At 40.9% G+C, this 24,130-nt stretch overlaps 1 protein-coding gene across 2 annotated transcripts in view; it reads left to right on the forward strand.

Moving 5' to 3' along the window:
• The window catches only part of MSRA (methionine sulfoxide reductase A), a 395,608-nt gene that overhangs the window by 173,769 nt on the left and 197,709 nt on the right, over nt 1–24,130 (forward strand). The gene's annotated exons all lie outside the window — the stretch shown is intronic.

Below are 24,130 nucleotides of genomic sequence, written 5' to 3' on the forward strand. Positions count from 1 at the left end.
ATTCCCTGTCATACGTTCCCCAATAACACCATGGGACTTAAATTTGGTATTAAGGGCTATTATGAGAGCACCATTTGAACCGCTAGCAACCTGATCATTGTTATATATGTCCATGAAAGTCTCATTCTTGGTTGCTATCACATCAGCCAGAGATGTAGGGGAGATCAGTGCACTCATGGCAAATCCCCCATACACAATATTTCATAAAGATAAGGTCATGCTTAGACCCCATCCAAAGTTTCTGCCAAAGATTGTCTCAGATTTCCGTATTAACCAACCCATTCATTTACCTATCTTCTATCCCAAACTGCATGCGAATCCACAGGAAACCGCACTCCACACGCTGGACGTCAGATGGGCTTTATCTTTCTGCCTAGAAAGAACAAAAATATTCAGGAAATTGAATAAACTGTTTATTTCATTGGCTGAACGTACAAAGGGCAAAGCCATATCCAGCCAAAGGCTATCCAAGTGGATAAAAGAATGTATCCATACATGTTACCATAAAAAAAGACCTACAGAGTCCATCAGGTACAAGAGCTTACTCGACATGAATGATTTCCACTACCACGGCATTCCTAAATAATGTCCCTCTCATGGACATATGCAAGGCGGCCACATGGACCTCAGTCCACACGTTCGCCAGACATTATGCAATAGATCAGGCATCTGCCAGCGATGCCACAATAGGTCTATTCATACTTTCATTCATACGCCGATGTCCCTCCACAATTGATGGTCACTGCTGCTGAGTCACCTAAAGTGGAACACCCACAGGGACATCATTCAAAGAAGGAGGAATGGTTACTAACCTAGTGCAGTAACTGATGTTCTTCAAGATGTATCCTTCTTTGGGTGCTCCACTACCCACCCTCCTCACCTCTACTTCAGAGTTCAATAAGGTGACTCAGCAGTAGAGAAGGAACTGAGGGGGTTGGGGCATGCCAGAGGTGCTGCAAGACGGAATCTGCACACGCACAACCCGGATGAATACTGCTAAAAGACCTCCGATCAAGGGCACGGGATGTGACAACACCTAAAGTGGAGCACCACAGGGACACACATCTCGAAGAACATCAGTTACTGCACTAGGTGAGCAACCATTCCTTCTCCCTCCCTGGCATTTATTCCCTGATGTATTTATAGAGAGCAATAATATCTCCTCTCAGCCTTTGTTTTGCTAGGATAAACAAGTCAGACTCTAAGTTTTCTCTCATAAAATTGGCCCTCTATTCCCCTGATCATCCTAGTAGCTCTCCTCTGCACATGTTCTAGTTTGAATTCATTGTTCCTGAACACTGGTGACCAGAATTGTACACAGTATTCCTGATTAGGTCTTACCAGTGCCTTGTACAATGGCATTAATACTTCTCTGTCTCTGCTGAAAATGCCTTGCTAGAGACAGGCTAGAATTGCATTTGCCTTTTTTTACAGCTGCATTACTTTGGTGGTTTAGTCATCCTGTGATCAACCCACAAACCCAGGTTTCTCTCCTCTTCTGTCACTTTCAACTTATGAGCCCACAGTTTATAGCAGAAATTCTTATTATTAGATCCTCAGAGCATGACCTTGCCTATGTACTATTAAATTTCATCCCATTTCTGTCACTCCAGTCTTCAAGGTCATCCATTTCTTCCTGTATAATATTCCAATTCCCCTCTGCATCGATGATGCCTCCCAACTTTGAATCATCAGCATGTTTCATTAGCACACACCTCTTTGTGCCAAGGCCATTAATAAAAATATTAAATAAGATTGGTCCCAAGACCAATCCTTAAGGAACTCCACTAGTTACCTTCCCGTAATCCAATAGTTCACTGTTGCCTTCTTCCCTTTAGCCAGTTCCTTACCTATCTTACTACAGGAATTGTAAGTGCCATCTTATCCAATTGAAGTAATAATTTCCTATGTAGTACCGAGTCACATGCTTTACTGAAGTCCAAGTGTATTAGATCTACCGTATTTCCCTTACCTAAAAAATCAGTTATCTTCTCACAGAAGGAAATCAGATTAGTCATATCAGGCTAGTCATAAATCTTAAAATGAAGTCTAGGAAGCTGATTCTCTGTTGCCCCACATTGTGTCATCACGGACGCCAGTGTAAAGTGGGTGGAAAATGCTATCATTCTGACTTGGTAGCGTTTCATAGCTACTTTGCACTGGTGACAGACATGGCAATTTCCTGCAATTTCTTGGAAAAACTATAATGAACAAAGTCAAACTTTACTGGATTAAATGTATGTATCATTATGAGCGTCGGATTGTATGTAATTCCATGGGGAAGGGGACCACAGTCCTCCAGGAATGAAGAACAGGGGTGTGGTGTGGGGTGATTAGGCAAATGAAATCATGTTGTAACTCCTCCAGAGAACTACAACCACCAGGAGAGAGGCTCGCATCTATTGGTTCAAACTGCATTCTCCAGGGACCCACAGACAAATAAAGGATTTTTAGTTAAATAGTCTGCATTAAAACTGACTCAGGGCCTTCTTTCTGATCCAATAGATGGACAGAACTTTCTTTCCAAGGGGAGCCCCAGTCCTTCCTGGGAAGGGTTGGAAGGATCTGGCCCAGTCTATGTGCTTGTTCTGAGCTAAAAGCTGTTATGAACTTGTGACCACAGAAAAACCTCTGTGATTTTGATGAACTGTTCACTGTCCAGAGCTTTTGATGAAGTCAGGAGTGAACTTTGCTAAGCTTAATATGTATGTAGGTTCTTTTATTGTTTTTAATATGTTTTCTCTGTAATTCTTTTACCTTGAGACTAAATGTGCTTGCTTAGAAAGAGCTGTGTGGTAATGTATGACTGTGGCAATTACAGTGTTTAAAGCTCTCGAGGAGTAAGTGAAATGCAGATGTAGGCCTGGTTAGGTGGTCTGCCTTGCTGAGTAATAACAGTGGAGGCAGAGAACTGTTTAGCCTTTGAATACCCTGAACAGGAGGGTGAAAGACATGGGTCTCTGCCCAAGAGAAGTTACCGCTTGGGAGCTGGAAGCCTATGAGTGGGTGCTGTTGCTGGACCATAGCGGGGGAATACAAATGCAGTTGCCCTGAACTGTGGCAGTGACTGAACAAGGTGCAGAGTAATGGGAAATCAGGCCCCAGATATTTACAAAATGCTGCAGTTCACTGTGTCTTTACCAAGGACAATTCCTTAAGTACATTATGCACTAATAAGGGGATAGTAAAATCTCTAATGCAAAGTAAAAGCTGTCCTTGACTGGCAGAAGTCTTTGTAACATTCTTGTATTTCAAAAGATCACATCTTTTTCCTTTTGCTCCTGAAAACAAAAGTAACGAGGCCTTGGAAGCAGTATGTTCTGTGTCCTTCAGAAGCTCGCAGAAGCTATTTATTCCGTGTTTTTATTTTATAATTCCTGAGCTAGCAGAAAATTAGCTTTGTGTGAATGTCCATTTTATAGCATGCATTGTATATAAAATACAACATTCCGTTTTTTCATCTACTCAGATTGCAGCTTCAAATCAATATTACCCATCTCAAACAAAACCTTTTAATTATGCATTTTGAGCCTGATCCAACACCTTTTGATGTCAGTGGAAGAAATGTCATTGATTTCAATGGGCATGGGATTGGGGCCTCTGCTCACCAGTCTGCAATGGCAGATGTTGATCTTAAAGAAGAATTTAGGGTGTCAGGATTTTCATGAGGACAAAAAGTAAAAATGTATCATAAAATGGGCTAATTCTCTCACTCACACTGCTGTAACTCTATTGACTATTGGTCCATTGGTATTACTCCTGATTTTCACTGGTGTAGGTGAGAAGAGAACTATGCCTAAAGTGACTAGTCAAACTGATGTTAATTGACTTACAATAGAGTCATCATAGGAGGACACAGATATAGCGTCTTTTTGGGGAAATACGAATCTCACATAGAAGTACATTGTTTATCAGCATTTAAAAAATCGGTATTTTTAGACTTCTTTATGGCATTTGTCTCTGTATTATTTGAGCACCTCACATATGTTAATGGATTTATCTTCACCCCACCACTCCATTTTAAAGATGGGAAGCTAAGACAGAGAGAGATTAAAGCCTACATTTTCAAAAGCAGTCACTAATTTTGGGGGCCTTCATATTTTGGATTCTGATTTTTCAGAAGGACTCCTTGGAGTCAAATGGAACCATCTGTGCTCAGTACCTCAGAAAATCAGGTCCCTAGGTATCTCATAAGTTGGGCATCCAAAGTCAGTAGCTACTTACCAAAAATTCTTGCTTTAGGACCATAACCAATGTTCATTGGAGTCAATGGGAATCTTTATGTTGATTTTGTTAGGCTTTGGATGAGGCCCGAAGGGTCAAATTTTCAAAAGCACACAAGTCCCATTTTCAAAAGTGACTTAGGGTCAGATTTTTTAAAGGTATCTAGGCACCTAACTCCCAGTGGTCATACCCAAAATCTGTATCAGAGCCAGGAAACCAGTTTTCCTGCAACCAAGTGCAGAATTTAAGCCATTAAATCATCCTTCCTTTTAATTTTGTTTTGTTTTTGTACTTAGCTATTTAAAATCTTGCGGACTTTCTCCATGAGATTATAAAAATATCTAGAGAGGCCAATTTTTTCAGTATATATCTTGAGAAGATTTGTAAAATTCTCGGTAAATAATTATATTTTTAGTTAAGGTCTACAAAAACAATGCTTGAAATGCAACACACACAGTATTTCCAGCACAGACAGTATTGTAGCCTGCCAAATAAATTATACAACAAATTGGGTGATTTTTTTTTAAATGAACTGATACATAATATTGTCCTGATTTGCCTACCCCAGTCATTATTGACCAATGTCTCAGATTGGTGGTTCGGGGCCAATGTTGCTGCTGGAGGTGCCTATAGGGTCATGTCTTTCAGTCGAGATGTAAAACTGAATCCTGACAAGTTGTAGCATTTGAAGGTGGCATAAAACTTTACTCAAGATGTGGGGGACATTAACTTCAGAGTGCTGGCTAAATTTCATTTTGCCTCCCTAAGTTCCTTTCTTCTTTACTTCCTGGCTTAAATGCTCATGTACTGTTAATATTAACTATTGGCTATTCTCCACTCTGTATTTTAGAGATGGATGATATGATTCCTTTATATGTACGTCTGCAAAATACTTTGGGAGCCTTTGTGTTGAAATGGGCTATACAAGCTCATGGGGGCCTCTATGGCCTGTTTTTCTGAGAGCCCTGATAATTTTTATATCAAGTCATTAGGGGATAATCATAGAATCATAGAATCATAGAATATTAGAGTTGGAAGGGACCTCAGGAGGTCATCTAGTCCAACCCCCTGCTCAAAGCAGGATTACCTCTGCTATATCATCCCAACCAGGGCTTTGTCAAGCCGCAGCTTAAAAACCTCTAAGGATGGAGATTCCACCACCTCCCTAGGTAACCCATTCCAGTGCTTCACCACCCTCCTAGTAAAAAACTTTTTCCTAATGTCCAACCTAGACCTCCCTCCCTGCAACTTGAGACCGTTGCTCCTTGTTCTGTCATCTGCCACCACCGAGAACAGCCTAGCCCCATCCTCCCTAGAACCCCCTTTCAGGTAGTTAAAGGCCGCTATCAAATCCCCCCTCACTCTTCTCTTTTGCAGACTAAACAAGCCCAGTTCCCTCAGCCTCTCCTCATAAGTCCTGTGCTCCAGCCCCCTAATCATTTTTGTTGCCCTCCGCTGGACTCTCTCCAACTTGTCCACATCCTTTTTGTATTGGGGGGCCCAAAACTGGACACATATTCTAAATGCGGCCTCACCAATGCCGAATAGAGGGGAATAATCACTTCCCGTGACCTGCTAGCAATGCCCCTCCTAATGCAGCCCAATATGCCATTGGCCTTCTTGACAACCAGGGCACACTGCTGACTCATATCCAGCTTTTTATCCACTGTTACCCCCAGGTCCTTTTCTGCAGAGCTGCTGCCCAGCTCGTCGGTCCCCAGTCTATAGCTGTGCATGGGATTCTTTCTTCCTAAGTGGAGGACTCTGCACTTTTCTTTGTTGAACCTCATTAGATTTCTTTTGGCCCAATCCTCCAGTTTGTTTAGGTCACTCTGTATCCTATCCCTACCTTGCAGGGTATCTACCACTCCCCCCAGCTTAGTGTCGTCCGCAAACTTGCTGAGGGTGCAATCTACCCCATCCTCCAGATCATTAATAAAGATGTTGAACAAAACCGGCCCCAGGACCGACCCCTGGGGAACTCCGCTTGTGACCGGTTGCCAGCTAGACATGGAGCCATTGATCACTACTCGTTGAGCCCTATGCTCTAGCCAGTTCACTATCCATTTTATAGTCCATTCATCCAACCCATACTTCTTTAACTTGCTGATAAGAATACTGTGAGAAACCGTATCAAAAGCTTTGCTAAAGTCAAGGTATATCACATCCACCGCCTTCCCCACATCCACAGAACCAGTCACCTCATCATAGAAAGCAATCAGGTTGGTCAGGCATGACTTTCCCTTGGTGAATCCGTGTTGACTGTTCCTGATCACCTTCCTCTCTTCCAAGTGCCTTAAAATGGATTCCTTAAGGACCTGCTCCATGATCTTTCCAGGGATTGAGGTGAGGCTGACCGGTCTGTAGTTCCCCGGATCCTCTTTCCTCCCTTTTTTGAAGATGGGCACTATATTTGCTTTTTTCCAGTCGTCAGGGACCTCCCCCTGTTGCCACGAGCTTTCAAAGATAATAGCCAATGGCTCTGAAATCACCTCAGCCAACTCCCTCAGCACCCTCGGGTGCATTGCATCCGGCCCCATGGACTTAGGATAAGGAAATCCCAAAATAGATTCAGCAAACCTATAGAACTGAAATGCAGCAGTGCTATGTTAATGGGTTGTGCATGCAATTCTTCCTTAGTATGTGTTTCTTTACAAGTGAAAAGCTTCAGTTCTCCTTTAAAAACAAAATGATGAATGTATAAATGGTGGGACAATGCTGGCAGCACTGCGAGCCACTGGCACCGTAACCTGTGAATGACTCAGGGCTGGTCTTCAGGAAAGTTTTTCCCCTGAGTTAATTGATTGGCAGTTAATTTAAGTTAGTTAACTCCTTTGTAGAGGCTAGTCTGGATGGTCCCTTTGAATGTTTGTTCCACGCTCTGAGTGTTTGTGGTTTACCCCAAGATGAGAAGTATGCTGTGAAAATGCCTATAAATAAGCATATACTGACAAATACAAAGGAGAGCCTCATATGTGCAGCTCTGTAGAGGTTCGGGGTCAAATTGTGCCTGCTCCCTGCACAGCTGTGCAAGGGAGGGATGGGGTCAAGAACCCCCACTGTCCCTTCCATCTATCCCTTCCCAGGTGCTGGGCACATTAAGAACCCTTACAGTTAAGGAGCACGGAACTCTACATGATTAAATTCACTGTTGGTGGCAGCCAATGCAAAGGATAGGGAGGCAATGGGCCATACCCCTGACTTCAGAAAGGGGTGCAAACTTCACCCTTTAGGAGAATGTGGCAGAGGCCATGCTCCCCTCCAGGTGGGGCAGTGTAGTTTTGTATTGCCCTCAGTGCAAGACAGTGCCTTAACTGTAGCATGGGGGAAAACAAACAAACAAACAAACAAACAAAAAAACCGCATGAAAATCTAAGAGAAAGAAAACAATCAGTGTTTCAAATAAGATAAGAACCAACTGCTGTAAATTCTGATTTGAACTGAGCTGTAGGTAATCTTGAAACAGTCACAATTATGTATTTGCCAGCCAAGAAAACTACATGCAACATGTCAGGCTTTGAGATAAAATATATAGGCTTAAATCCAACATTATAATCATAAATATATAATCCTGCTGTGACACATTTCTGCTTGAACCTTAATGGATAAGTATTGAGGATTATGTTGTGAATTATGTCGTAGCAGTCAGTGAATTATGTCAAGCAAAAAAGATGTACCATGGATGAAATATTGAAATGTATTTATAATTAGCTACAATATCTATATAGGGTCCTGGAGCCTAAAATCCCCACTGCCCTTCAGGAAGGGAATGTCTTTTTGCAGGAACTGCATGATAGTCTATGAAATTCACCCTGCAAGATATAGAATTTGACCATCTTAGGAAACAGCTTAGGATATATCTACACTGCAAAGAAAAATCTGCAGCACAGAGTCTTAGTGCCGGGGTTAATTGACTTGGGCTTGTGGGGATTGGGCTACGGAGCTACAATTAGAAGTGTAGATGTTCTTGCTCAAGCTGGAGCCCAAGTCTGAAACCAGCGAGAGGGGAGGGGCTTGGAGCCAGGGCTCCAGCTTCAGCAGGAATGTCTATACTGCTCTTTTTAGCCCTGCAGCCAAAGCCCTGTGAGTCCAAGTCAATTGACCCTCTTTGAGACTCAGTGCTGGGGTCTTTCTTATAGTCATAGCCGTGGCGGTCTAAGCATCAGGTTGGGAACAAGCACACTTCAGAGTCAAAGGTTCAAATCCCCACAGGATCATTTCAACCCTTTATCCTGAGGCAGATAAAATGAGTACCAACCACTGTACTGTGTGGAGGCCTTGTGGATAAGACCTTAAACATCAAGGCCCATTCTGCTATGTGAGGACATTGAAAACTGTGACAGTGCCCTCCATGAGAACCGAGATTTGCCTTGGTGTCAAAATTGTACCTCCCCATGCCATTATATGGTGTGATGTATGGCTACAAATGGCTTGCAGTTCCTCTTCAGGGAGCCTCTGCATAGTCCACTAATGGGGTTCATTGGGACAGTGGTAATACGAAAAAGAGTTAACTACACTAATATTGTCCTGATCCTAAAACTATGTACTAAAAAGCATTGAGGTCAAAAATCTGTCTGACAGTCAAAAGCGAGGTTCCTTGACTCCACAACAGACTATGGTGAGAGAGGAATTTAGATGGTTGGCACTTGCACCAGTCTTATATAGCCTCAGGCTCTCAACAAACTGGTGGTTGTGCAAATCCCAATGAGCCTGGCTTTCCAGAAGGTTCTGAAGCATCATAGCACAGGTTTCTTGAATCCCTATGATAGTATATATGCACAGGTGACAGTGTTGCCATAAGACTATGAACGTTTGTGCGTCACTCTTGGATCAGCCTATAACAAGCAATTATAGTTAGGCGTGGCAGAATTCAATTTTAATTTTTTTTTATCATTTCAATGGATAATATCAGTGTTTGTTTTGAAGCATTTTTTCCAATTTGTATCTATTTTAATTTTCCCAGTTGTGGGAAATGATGGGTGGGGGCCAGACAATAATTATTTAATGAGTGTAAATACTGAGATTTAAAACCTTAAAGATTTATAACCTTTAACACACAAATTGTCAACATTACATGTCAAAATATACAAAGTAAATATCTTTAAATCAGACTAATAAGTTCTCAAGCAGCATTTTTCTTTACCTATCTGCACATTTCTATTATTATTATTATTGATGGAAACATTTTGTCGATGTGTGTGTATATGGTGAAATCAATGTTTACCAATAAAAATCTAATGTTCCAAGCCAAGTTTTAGTCTGGAGTAAGCATTTAGGGAGTGTCCAGGCTAGTCTTTGCAATGACTTAATTAGCAATCAGTTAACTCAAGGTTAAGGAGCCTCAGGTAGATATACCCCTTAGGACTAGAACCTTATTTTTTTTAATATGACAATATAGATTCTGATTTTATCACAAGACTCCAAGATCTGGGGCCTGAGGCATTTGCCCTATAGGGCCAGATCCACAAAGAGACTTGGATGTTGCCGTACTCAGTGCTGCAATGCCTAACTTTTAGTCACTAGAAAAATCATTTGAACAATACTGAGATCCATAAAGCCTGGAGTAGGTACATATGCTCCCTATTCAATGAATGGTGAGAGATACATGCCTAAGAGTGGGATCCACAAAAGCCAGCATGCCAGGCAGGGAGCAGCTAAACTAGCCAATGGAGATGCCAATGAGAGGGGTATGTCCTAAGCCCTGCCCCTCTCAGGGAGTTTGGTGCTAAAGTCCAGGTTGCAGGGAGGTGTTGATTTCCACTTGGGATCCACAGTTGGGAACCCCGCTCCTGGAGTCAGGCAGATTAAGGCCCCCAAACTGTTCATTGCAAGAATGGCTTAGGTGCCTGCCTAACTCCATGCAAAATGACTGAGAAGGAGCTGCCAACCTTACAAGTTTTAGCTCAGTGATTAGAGCACTCCCTTGGGAAGTGGAAAACCAGGTTCAATTCCCCGGGCTACCTGATGGAGGGAAAAAAGGAATTGAACAGGAGTCTCCTTCCTCTCAGGAGAGTGCTCTAGCCCTATGGCTATTGGATATTCTAATATGGGACTCTCTCCTTTAGAAGCTGTTTTCCAGTAGATAAATTATTAGAATAATTGGACCAGGAAGTGAGTGAGTTACTCTGTAGCTTGTTAGATAGGGCATGCACCTAAAGAGTGGGAGATCCAGCATCCAGTTTCCCTGCTTCAGTGATTTTGGTCAGATTTTGAATGGGCTCTGCTCCAGTAGTTGTGCTCAGAGGCTGCCTTCTGGATTGGGCCCTGCAGCTAAAATAGATATATTTGCCTGCAATCTTCCTGGTTTGTGGATTGCACTGGGGTTTAGGCAGGAGATTGGTGCCAAGAGAGGCAGCACTGTGCACATACAGAGGCAGAAACTAGGTGCCTAGGGAACGTTTACAGCAGAGGTTTAGGTGCTGAGAGACTTTAAAGGTCTACAGCATTAGGTGACAGACACTGAGGGTTTTGAGGATTGAAGTGGAGCCTGAAACTGTGATTTAGGTGCCTAAATCTGGGGTTGAGGCACCTGAGGCCCTTTGTGGCTCTGGGCCATAATGTCTATACCCTAATCCAGCACTGAGAGGTTAAGGAACTATAGTTGCAGTTAAATAACCTCTCTTTGAGGATATCATACTGGACAGAGAGTTTGTGAAGCACTTTGGGATGGAAGGCACAATATAATTGTATATTGTTATTCACATGATACTTAAAATTACATCTGAAAAACTGCAACATTCTTATATGGCATATTCTTTCGTGAAAGAAATGTTTAACATTTATAATGCCAATAAGCCAGGAATCTGTGCATCAGGTAGGGCAATGCTCTCCTTTTCTATTTAGTCCAGTAGTAATTTAAACAATAAAATGAAGCAACAGTGTACAGAGATTCTTGGTTTAGGCCAGTCTCTGGTTACAATAATCTAGTTAGCAATGTGACTTCTATTAGCATTAACTAATTAAGGTTATCAGGAGTTACAAGGCTAAAACTCTGAAGTATTGAAAATAGGAGATAGCATCTATAGTGCAAGTCATGACCCTCATTAGCTACTTCTTGCAAGAGGTTTTTTGGTGAAAATGTGAAAGAATTGCACTTAACCCCTTTCATGATTAACAATGAACTGGAGGCATCTGTAAAAATCACTTACCCAGGGCAACCTTACTATGCCATGCAAATTTTCTTTGTATTTCAGTGGTCACTCTGGTGCAGCTCAGTCAGATTCAATGCACTACTTGCCAGGAGGTGAATGATTGCTGGTTATGTTACCGTGTATGGCAAATCACCAGCTCAGCTACTGTGGATCCCTTACTTTTCATGGAGGGTCAGAGTGCCCTGCATGGCTCTATTTCCAAGCATTGGCCAGCCCAGTAATGCCCTGTAGGGCAGAGAGGGAAGGGACCCAGCCCCACCCACTTCTCTGGGTCCCAGCCCAGGGGCCTTAATAATAGCAGCTATGCACTGCCACCAGTGCTTCCAGCTGCTATATCCCCCCAGGCTACTTTCCCCCCCTCTGTCCTTTCAGCTGCTGGGATTTGGCAGGCAAGCCTTCCTCCCAGCATTCTCCTACAGTTAGTTCACTTGTATTTCTCATCAGTCACCACACTCCTCCAACACTCTCACCAGCTGCCTGGCTGCAGCAGGGTGTTTTTTTTTTTTTTTTTTTTAATCAGGCCCTGATGGGACCTTAATTGGCCTCAGCTGCTCCTAATTGACTTCCCCTCAGTTCACAGGGAAGGAGGCTGGATCATTCTAGAGCTTATATATCTCCCTTCCATCATTCTCTGGCTGCCTTTTAGCTCTTTAATGTCTCAAAATGACTAGTATCAGAGTCACCCTACTAGCAATTTGGGTAATGTTGGCCTCAGCTAGATTTTGGTTCACAAACAAAAATATTGTAAGCTCCTGACTTCTCCTTTGCAAATTTAAGCAAAATAAATGTAGACTTAGTGCTACGTCCAGTTCTGTTCTCCTCTTCTGAAAAAAGATATCAGAAACAGAGTGGACCAGAGATGGGCAATGAAGATGATGAGAGGCAAGTAAACACTTCTGTATGAGGAGCGATTGAAGAGGTTGAGATGCTTACGTTACACGGGGACAATGTAAAGGTGCAGAGACAAGAAAGAGGTCACTCCGCTTTACCCTCCCTTGTAATAAAATAACAAGGGGACATTGATACTCCTTCTCATCTATGGAGGGAGTCTCTGTGCCAAATACAGGTCGGGAATGCAAAGCACTGGGTTGTGGGTAGGCTGTCAAAGGGGCAATAGGATCAATGATTACAGCTCCAGTGGTTCTGACATCCAAAACACAGCACTACCCTCTGCACTAGCCAATGTGGGCCTTTTACGGAGAATGTTTCCATGGAACGCAAGTAGTGCCAATGACAATTCCATTGTGTGGGGTTACTAGACACCAACGGACTGCTGTATTTTAGGGAATATTTCTCTGTTTATTTAGAAAATATAAGCAAATTTATAAATCATTATCACAGAAGTTCCACAGAAATGCTGTGTTAACAATTACAAAAATAAGTTTATCCCTTTTTTGTTGAAAGAAATGTTATGCAGTGACATAGTCAAGTTTATCTGTAGGTAAGGATATTACCAAGTTAGAAGGTGAGCCTGCTTGCATTGTCCAATCTCTGTTGTTTCTGTGGGTTTTCTTAAACTGAAAAACAATTCTGCCTTTACTCTTTAACAGATTACAGTAAATCTACTGTAGTTGTTAATATTTTAAAAATGGTCAAATGCCACTTTTTTGTAGGCGAGTGCACTCTGAGTATTGGAGAAATGGTATTCAAATATCTATTCTATTTGTTTTGCTGCATTCATTTTTCTATAACAATTTTCTCCTGGTTTTTTTTTTTTTTTTTTTGGGTCATTCTATTTTCAGGGGATACTTTTTTTCCTTTTCCACTGAGAAGCTAACAAAAGTCTATTGGCTACTAACAGATGAGTAATTCACTCTTGGAAGTCCATTTCAAATGCGGACCCCTTGGTCCAAATTAGTCTGAACTTGATCTTCTGGGCACACTGTAAAAGCCATTTATTGGATGGGGATTTATTGGAGAAGGGTTGAAGGTGTGTGCCTGTGTAGGCTAGGATGGGGAGAGGCTAAAGTGGCTGTTTGCTGCTTTGATTTATGGGCTCACTGAATCAATTCATTCGTGTATGGTTATTTTTTGCTGCTGGGTAGTTATCATTTATGATTGTAAATTTAATTAATTGTTAGGATGCCTAGAGATTTTTGTATGTTTATTTTTATTGTTATTTATATCTAAAGATATAAATAAAACAAATACTGTGAGGCTGCTTCCTATGCATATATTTATGACACTTAATTTAGATTTAATTTAACTTAGAGATAATTAGAAAAGAAAAGATAGGGTTTCTATTATTTACTTTAACATATTATTTTCTGCAACATAGCCCTAGAAATGCTTCTTGTTTTGTCCATGACAAGTAATGTCTGTGGTGCTCTGCTTTGATAGTTGTAGAACATGTTTTATTTTCCATCTGTGTATTTCAAAAGCCCTAAGGTCACTGATAAATTATGGAGATCTTCAAGCGACAAGGCTAAGGCATCACTTTTCCTGAAGAGATTAGTTAAATGAAACAAGCAGCTTCAGTAGAATCAAAAGGATTATACAGCCCAGATGACATCTCATATTCAATATGTACATCCAGTTCCACTCGAGATGTGGACCTTTAAAGTGTGTCAAATGACTGAGAATGATCTAAAAATGAATCTTTGGTGCAAAGTGCTGGACTGCTCGGCTCAAAGGAAGATCATGAAATAATCTGAAAGGCTCAAATTGATGACTGAGCTAAAAAAGGTGATCCTTTGCAATGAAGTAAATGATCAGGTTGATGGTAGGACCTTATTTCTCTTCCTTAGCCTCTTTTTCTCATATATTGTTGTATAGGGGGTTCTCTGCATCCCTATCAGAGCCCTCACAGGTTTACAATTAAGAGTTTAGCCCCTACTTGCATGGTGGCAGAGTTGTGGGGCAGAAAAGCGTCTCAGCTGCAGTTATTTGTGCACTAGTTGGCATAACTAGTTGCCCCGTATATATTCTTTCCTTGGAAATTCTGCTACATTAACTCAGATTGTGGCTTGGGTCAATTTTTGGAAACTTCAGAGGTATGCAAGAGAGCAGCTATCATTTTTATTTATTCACAGTATTCGTTTGTATTTATCAATAAGTTTTGACAATAAATTTGTTCTGCATTGTTCCAGCCAGCTGTTTTATAAGAAATTGAAAAGAGACAAAAATTAAAGGAACTAGATTGTGATGTTTAACCCCTAACATTCCCTTTCCCCCAAAAATTCCCCTTCACGGCCCATACAATATCCCAGTCATCATCCTTCCAGCTAAGGAAACTGGAGGAAACTGCTTTTGGCACCTCTCTGTGCTACTTCTTAAAACACGGGACACTGAGGACAGGTAGTTTTATCCAGAGCATTCTGTACTGAAATACTGACTATTCTTGTCCCATGAACAGCACTTCTCCTCCTCTTGAGTCACTGGTCAGGTCCTTTTTTGGCTGCAGTGTTGCCACTTGAACTGATTCTGCTTAACTGCCCACGTGACTCAGTGGTTAATTTTGCAAGCATTCATGGCTCTGAGTGAAATTTTTGTCCAACTGTTTTCCATCATATCAACCCACTCACTCACATTCTAGGATCCTCAATTATTAAAAATAATGATTTTTTTTAAAGTCCTGAATAATGATAACATCTCCGATAAGGGACAGGCATGACAAAAGTCTGGCCGTTTATGGCTACTTAGTTTCAGCAGCTGCCATGTCTGAAACATACTTTAAGTTTTTATGAAATGAAGGCTCCTCCAAACAGCATTAGGAAAATGCATCCATAAAGCAAGTTTTCTTTCTGAGTTGAATTAAAACACATATTTTGTCTACAGGATAGTTCTTAATAATCACTTGTTTAACTCAGCTCTAACAATTTGTGTAAATTCGTATTGGATTTGATAGGACATACCCATGTAAATTACCCTTTAAATACAATGGTAAGCTGTTTTGAGCAAGGACCATCTTTTTGTTCTGGACACCACCCATCACAATGGAGTCCCGGCTCATGATTAGGGCTCGTAGGTGTTACAGTAATATAAGTAATGAATAATAATAATAACTGGAGAGAGAGAATCTCCTGTTATTTGAATTCCAGAGGCCTGATTCTGATCTCATTTTTATCAATTTATACATTCTAAACTCTCTTTTATGTACTGATGTCAGAGAGACCAGAATTGGGCTCATTATGTTGTTTGATGCTAGTTCAAGGAATGAAATGAAGTTTTTATAAGAAAACTGAGACTCTCTCAGAATGAGACATAAAACCACTTTTTAGGATAATCTCCTGTTTGCTATTAAAAATTGCTGATTTCTCCTTCACCATGGCCAATCCTAGTCTGGATTAATCGTTAGCCTAGCAGACCTCAAGATCATCAATGAGCACTGTCTAGGGCGACATTTTAAAATTCATCCTAATATTTTGACATTCTCTTTTTTTGCAGAGGGAGAACTCTTTATTTTGTTTCCTTTCTGGTGTTACTCTGTATACAAATTTCTTACTGGTGCTAGCTTTAGAAGAATCCTGGACAGAGTTTTCTGGCACAGTATAAATGAGCCAAACTAGAAGAGGACAAGCAATTTAAAATGGTATAATTTTATCAGAAAGATCCTGCATATCTGCCCACCTGGTACTTGCAGCCTGAAATGGAGATGGTGTAGTCTGGTGGTTAGAGCAGGCACTTGTGAGTCAGGGTTCTTGGGCTCTGATCTCAGCTCTGCCAGCAATTCCCTCCATAACTGAGGGCATGTTGATATGGCAGCTGTACGATAGCTATAATAATAGTTTATAATAATACTCACAGTTGTTAGACTTAATTAACGTTTGCAAAATGCTTTGAGATTTTTAGATGAAAGGTGCTAGACAAATGCAAATTATTATCTTCTTCTCTAGATATTTTGCTTTTTATGGGGAGGAAAGAAGCTTGATTCCCTAACTCCAAAAGCTGCTTCCCAGCTTTCCTCCTGTGGCATATTCCCCCATCAGGGAGAACCAGGAGCTAGAGTCTATGATGCATGTGTGTATGTGTGGGCCTGATGATTCATGACAGTGCCACTACTTTAAAACTCCTTCTCCTCTCTCTAAGGATCACACCCTTGCTCTATAATTGTGTATGTTATGGTGGAGAAATCTAGCCACCTTCATAAGAACATAAGAAAACCATACTGGATCTGACCAGTGGTCCACCTAGCCTAGTATCCTGTCTTCTGACAGTGATCACTGCCAGATGCTTCAGAAGGAATGAACAGAACAGGGCAATTATCCAGTGATCCGTCATCCACTGTCATCCAGTCTCAGTTTCTGGCAGTCAGAGACTTAGGGAAATCCAACATATGGGGTTGTGTCCCTGGCCATCTTAGCTAGTGGCCATTGATGAGCCTATCCTACATGAACTTATCTGATTCTTTTCTGAGGCCTTCACATTCCCTTGCAATGAGTTCCACAGGTTGACTGTGCATTGTGTGAAGAAGTACTTCCTTATGCTTGTTTTAAATTTGCTTCCTATTAATTTCATTGAGTGACTCCTGGTTCTTGTGTGGCCACTAGCTCTCCACCTTCTGCTTCATGTCCTCTGCTAACTTAATGATTCAGAGTCTCTACTCTTAAATTGTTTCTGCTTTACTCACTCTAAATTATTCCTGTTCGCATGTGCTTCCTGTGCACATCTGGGTGCAATTCGTGGTGTTGGTTTGATGGCTTGGACTCTAGGTACGCTCTCTTCTCATGTACCATTACAACAGTTGAGACCAGCACAGGTGTTTTTGCATGCAGATCCTTGACTCTGGAATTTTCTTGCTCTGTTGGTCCATCAGAGTCCAAGTCTGTTGACTTTAGCATGTAAGGCTTATCTATTCATTTAGCCTTCTGCCTGAGATTGGTGGGTGGGGGAGTGAGTATTGAGGTAGAGAGTAGGAAGCTCTCTTGGAGAGGAAGAACATTTCATATTTTAATAAATTCGCAGCTGTGTGTGCATATGCATGCCACTGCTCTCTCCTGAATAGGATCAGAACTGCCTTTGGAACAGAAGGTTTTGAGTTCCTGTCAATGTGAGGTTCAGTGCAACTATGGTTTCTGTCCTGGCGACAACTGTGAAGTTCCTACGTGGTCACAGATTTGTCACCGTATTTACGAGTTGCATACTGTTCATAATTTTTGAACATGCATGAAGAGTTTATTGGATAAACACATTTTATGAATCATAAAATAATCCCTTTTTATTCTATTTTGGTGGGACTCTCCATTGCAGTAATTTCTTGTTCTCTCTTCCTAGATTCATACTTCTCCTTATGGCACATTATGCACATTTATCTGAGTGAAAATTAAGGCAGTTTTCTCAGCAGCTATATTCATTTTTTCTATCATCACATTCCCCTCATGATCTTCCAGTCATCATAATCCACTGTGCACATATAATATATGCTTCAAATTTCTGCATCTGCTGTACTGGTAAACTGCTAAATTTCATGGGCATTTGTTAATTTAAATGAACATGAAGCTCCTGCTACTCGTATGGAAAAAGCAGCATAGGAGTACATCTTTGTGAACAGAACACATTTTGGTAAAATGATGAGCCAAGAAATTCCTCTTTAGTTGCTCTGTTAGGCAAACTGCATTTTAAATTTCTTGTCGAGGGCTTTATTTTATTTGCCCCAGGCAAGCTGTTCAGCATATTTATCAAGCCCTGTTGTAGCATTATGGCTTACACTTAGCTAGCATGATCATCTGCTTAATGCCATCTGTCATCAGGAGTTTTATTTCCTTCAATTGAGCTGGTGCTCCATATTTATTCTTTTATGTTCCTCCTAACCATTTACTAGCCGTTTGTTTTCCGATGGCTCTGAACATTTTGTAGTCTCTGTAGTTGCCTTGTGTTAACCACCTTAGCACATCAGTAATAAAATTTTGTTTGAAATCTTGATGGATAACGTTCACTCTGTATGCAGAATTTTCATTCAGAAAGCTCCCCAATGTTCTTTATAGATTGAAAAATCCTGTGGATATTCCTAACCATGATTTTGGAACAATCCAAAAGACATGTCCTAGCTAATCCATCCCAGATTTTTACATTGGTCTTGGTGCATACTGGCACAGGTCTTTGGGAATTTTAGATTCTGGTTCCATTGACTTCAGATGGCGAAGGCTCAGGCCTTTAGTAAATGCTGTAGAGGTGCTCGTGACATGTGGATGTGTTTAAGAAAGTGGACACTTTAATAATGATACTAAGTTTTGGTGTTGCTCCTATATGTGTGTGCGCAAAGTTCTCAGGGAAGCCAGTGGACTTCTACATGCCCATTAGAGAACAGTATTTAGCTCTGAGGACTCCAGAAGCTCTGGAATTACATATACTCAAAAAGCTCCCAGGAATCAGGGACGTTACATATACAAGGATCTCTTCAGCTCAACACTGAGAAACATCTCTAGTTGGGTGGACCATGGCAGCCATCCTGCACCGGCTGCATTACAGACCAATGTCTTTAAAGGCAAATTGAACAGTCTTGTGCAATTGGTATTTTGGGGGCAGTGTAGGCATCTGGCATTATTACATTAACATACGGAGCTGGTGCATGGTTCATTTAACCCCCTCCAACTGAAAAAAAAAAATGTGCATTAAGGCAGATGAGTGATTCCCCAGGTTCTCTGAGGCATTTGAAAACGTGGGTGATTTTGTAAAAACAACTAAATAAATTATATTCAAATGCAGGGCCAAGTTCAGCCCTGGCCAACATTGCTACAGGGAGCAGTGATACTGGCAGATGCATCCTCTGCTCCAGGAGTCCTGTTAGTCTGGGCAGGATTCCATGAGGTGAACCTGGGGGATGTATTGTTGTCTGCCCTTTACAGCTACACTGTATAGGAGCAGCCATCTAGCATTGGCTGTGTACTGCAGCATTTCAGCGGGCTAGCAGAATCGTTCTGTCTTAGGGTTTCAGTACAGGAGCTGGCATAGAATAGGTCCATCAATGGGAGTATAAGTCTAGCAATGGCTATTAGCTAAGATGGTCAGGGATGCAACCCCATACTCGGGACACGCTCAACCTCTGGCTGACAGAAACTGGGAGGGGAAGATGGGTGGATTTCTTCAAAATTGCCCCTGAAGCTCTGGTACAGGTGACTGGCAAAGATTCTGGGCGAGGTGGACCACTGGTCTGATCCAGCATGGCTGTTATGTTCTTATGGGAGTTGGTCCCCCTGCCTAATGCTTTCTTGAACCTTGGATAGATCCTGCCCTGCTGTTTATGTAGGATTTGGAGATGGGGAAGAAACTTCTAGTACACTCTGTCCACCCCCCCCTTCCCCAGCATACCACTACAAGCTGTTCTCCCAAATGTGTATTTTGAAATGAAAACCTTCTTCCTATACTGAGAACATTGAGACATTTAAAATCTGCCAACAGAAAGATGAGCAGGATGTATATCCTTTGTAGTTCCATCTTCTGTAATGAAGCATTGATGTCCTAGTGGCATTGATAAAGCTTCTTCATCTGCCCCATGGAAAAGTGCCTTTGAGGATATCAGCGATTTAAGGCTACAGGCCAGCAGAGATTTGGCATGTCACAGAAATAATGCATTCATTCCGCAGAGGTTGAGAAAGTGAATCCTCAGCTTCCGTGTTTATCTTACGGGGCTGCTGGGAGGGATGGGGAGTGTGTGAACACATTTGTGTGTAATGCTGGCAGCACTGGTGGAAATGACTGTACCTTACTCTCACAAGAGGAGGATAAAACAGAAGGTAAAGGGCATGGGGGAAGATCAAAAAAGGAAGAGCTGTTTTAAAAGTAAAAAGCCCCAAATGAAAACACCTTACACATACGTATGTTTTAGTGGAGACATTAATTCCAGCTGAAATTGCATAGGCATTAAAAGAATGGATGATGATTTTGATTTGTTTAGATAGTACCATAAATATGCATGCCACTTTACAGACATATAAAAAGCAACATTTCTGCCCTGGAGAACATACAATGCAAAGACCAGATACTCTGTGAGATGTGGCGCTCCCTCAATTTCCACAGAACTCAGCACCTCACAGAATGTGGGCCCAAAATTAGCATGTAATCAGATAACAAAGAGGTCCAATGGATTAGACACAGGACTGGGGGGTAGGAGACCTGGGTTCTATTCTGAGCTGTACTGCTGTGTGATTTTGAGCAAGCTGCTTTACTACTTTATCCTTCAGTTTCCCACCTGCAAACTGAGGATAATGACACTTACTACTTTTCTAAAGTGCTTTGAGCCTTCTGAATGAAAAGTGCTATATATGAGCCAAGTATCATTAGGGCAAGGAATGGAAAGAAACATTGCAGATGGGAATGGAATAGCAGGAGGGAGAACAAAGGTAACAACAGTAAGTTCATGCAGATGCTTTGATCAATAATGTGAGCATCTTGAACATTTCATAAGTTTTAATTACACTTTTTTTAGTCTATTGTTTTAAAATTCTGTTTGATTTTTATTTGCATACAGTGAGTTTCTAACAAAACAAAGAATAATATTACAAAGTGAGAAACATTTTTATGAGGATAAATAAGATGGAACTTTATGAGCAGTAACTTTCTATGTATGTCACTCAGATGCTTTATCAGTGTTCAGTAGAGCTAGGTGAAATGTTTTGGACAAATAGTTTATTCACTGAAAAATGGAATTTTGGGTTGACCAAAACTGTTTGTGAATTCAACACAAATTTGCTGAATAGTTTCGGCCCTCCAATATTTTTTCTAGCTATTCACCGGAGGACTTAGGCACCTCTCCTAAAACCAGAGGAGAAGAAGCAGACCTTCCCCCTTATATCCTCATGGTTAGAGCACTCACTTGGGCTGTGGTGGGAGACTCCGATTCAGATCCTGGTTCTCCACTATTTAAGTACTTTACACAAAGTGGAACAGTTTCAACAAGAGAGACTGAGAGAGCCCCCACACCAGAATACCCTATAGTCCAGTAGTTAGGGCACTTACCTGTAAAATGAGATATCCAAATTCAACTCCCTGCTCCAAACTGGTCAGAGTGGGGACCTGAATCGACATCTTCTACATCCCAGGTGAGTACTCTAATCACAGGCCTGAAAAAGGGAGGGGGAACATCCTCCTCCAATGGCTTTGTAAATGGCATTTCTAACTGTCCTTTGCTTTCAATAAAAAAGTAGTTAAAAAGCTCAAAATCTAAATGTTTTTATTTTCAGTGTTTTGCTTTCTGTGAAAACAATTTTTTTTGAGAACCAAATTTTTCTTGAGAACCGAAAAATCAATTCTTCACAAAGCTGTAGTGTTCAGTTTATATCTTTGACTAATCTACATGTAATATTTCAAAAGCTATTAAAGATGAGAAGAATTAAGGTATCATTGTCTATTCTGTTTTTACACTGACGGATTCTCATCCATTGTAATGGAGTAACTGCTTGTTTTAAGGTGTTTTTCTTAAATAACCAGAGTTCCCTAATTATTTGTACAATCTTGCCAATGATTCCTGTTGCTCAGAGAAACAAATGCTCTTCAGTTGAATGTGAGGCTATAAGTTAATTAAGGAGTTGTTCAAATGATGTAAACGTTGAGAGTACAGCTTGAGAAAATGGCAGCAGAATCCTAAAAAGGAATTTGAGCATTAGCATTCATTCCCACACTGTGTGATTAATGTTATTTCTAGGGGTAGATGTGCCTTAAAAGATTCAAGTTTGAATCAGTTTGATTGTGAAGTTCAAAAGCATATAGTTTCAAAGGTTCTTTTGAAATTCAAGCCTATCACTAAAACAATTGTTTTTGTTTTACAAATTGGTGATTACAAAGTGACAAATATCTTTAATGCTTACATGCTCTGCTGCAAATCCAGCTAGTTCAAATTATGCTTTTCTACAATAGTAGAAAATTTTCTCCTCTATTTTTGCTCCAGATGCATCTTTGTTATCAGCCCATCTCTAATGCTGTAGCTCAACTGATCAGAAGGTGCTGTGTGGATAGATTGAAAACACATTAGTGATTCAACATTCAAATTTCCATTATGGGTGCTTCCCTCCGCTTCTCCCTGCATAATTTTCTCTATTGTTGTTCCTCAGAATGATATCAAATGGTTAAAAACATCTACAATTGACTTAAAATAATACTAATTAATAAAAATAGTAATTTATTTCTGTTAGAATAGCATCAAAATTCCTTAACTAAGGACATGTCTAAACAATGAGTGAGTGCATGGCAAACTGGTGTATAAATCTATTGTTCTTCAGCATGCCACACACTAACTTGTCATTCAGACAAACCCTAAGATCAGGACTGCATTATGCTAGTAACTGCTCACTCTACGCATAGTAAGAGAAAATCCCTGCCCTGCAGAGATCTGTGTGTTTCCAAAATCCCCGTTATTTGGTGTGTTGTAATTCAGGCATGTGTTGGTGTCTCTTTTATTAGTAGAATGTCAGATTCTGACAGTTCTCCCCTCCCCCTCAAACATGTCAACACTTTAGCAAAGAGAGACATCAACGGTTAAATTGCTTTATAGCCTATTAATATAGTCTGCACTGCTTTGCTGTACATTACCTGTTTGATTTCACTGGTGTAAGGATTTACTGCTTGTGAAGGTGCTGGCCGATTTGATAAATGACATAGCTGGGCAGAGTTGACCAGAACAACAAAAGACTCACCTCCTCAGGTGTGGGAGGAGGCCACTGAGCCTAGAGATCAAATGATTATGGGGAACAAGAATGAAAATGCTGGGGATGGGTGTGAAGGCCACAGGGTCATAACAAGGGATCCAGAGAATGACATTATGCAGAGAACCCCAGACAATTGACTTAAATAGTCTAATACCTGCATGTTTGAGTGGTCCCCATGGATTTTGTGATTGCTGAGTCTAACACTTGCATATGCAGGTTTTGGACTATTAAAGTGTGTGCTCAGGTGTTAGAATTTGCACAGCATGTGGGTAGATCTTTGCACCTGCAAGGCACAGGAACAAGTGTATCCACACATGCTTTGTGTGTGCTGAAAATTTACCTGTCACTTACCAAAAGACACATAGCAAATCACAGGCAAAGCTGAGTATAAACCACACATCAGTAGACTCCCCAGTCCCATGCTCAGCTGATTATATAATGGTAGCATCAATGCTGTACAACAGGCTGGATGTAATTGACATCAGGTATTCTAAAACGGCAGTGACATTGTCCCTATATTTTTAACACGTTACAACTGGAAACAAGGATAAGAGTTGTCAGAATAAGTTACTTTAGTTTGAAGATGATTTCTGAAGCTTCAAAGGAATGGTACGCCTTTGTGAACAATTTGTATTTTATAGAAGGCACTGCTTTGTTCTTTAGCTGTGCTTTATTGGCAACTTTATGTAATATTTTTAACCCGAAATCTCCACAGTATTATCATTGCAAAACCTACAACTGTTCACTGTTTTCCAACTGTAATTGGAATTTATTGTATGTTACACAACCCTTTATTTCCAGGGTTTTAGTAGGAGAAGAGATACGAAAAACTATACAAGAGTTCAGACAAGAAATAGATTGCCGTCTGTAATCATACATTAGTTAGATAATAATAGCACTTACATGACACTTTCATCTTTAGAGAACTTTACAAACAATATGTAATTCTTTAACTAGTTAAAATGGTCAGAGAATCCTGACTGTTAGTCATGTTGGTTCCCAGTCATTAGCAATTAGTTAACGCATGCCATTCCCAGAACAGGTTCGAGTGGCCAGATCTGCAAATGGTGCAAATTGGCTCAGCTCCACTGAAGTCAATGGAACTATGTAGATTCATACTAGCAGAGAATCTTGTCCAATAGGTCATGGAAATAATGAACATACTTCAGAATGGCC

Source organism: Emydura macquarii, unplaced genomic scaffold, assembly GCF_026122565.2.
Source record: "Emydura macquarii macquarii isolate MOO-44397 ecotype Brisbane River unplaced genomic scaffold, CSIRO-AGI_Emac_v2 contig_1676, whole genome shotgun sequence".
Taxonomy (NCBI): Eukaryota; Metazoa; Chordata; order Testudines; family Chelidae; genus Emydura; species Emydura macquarii.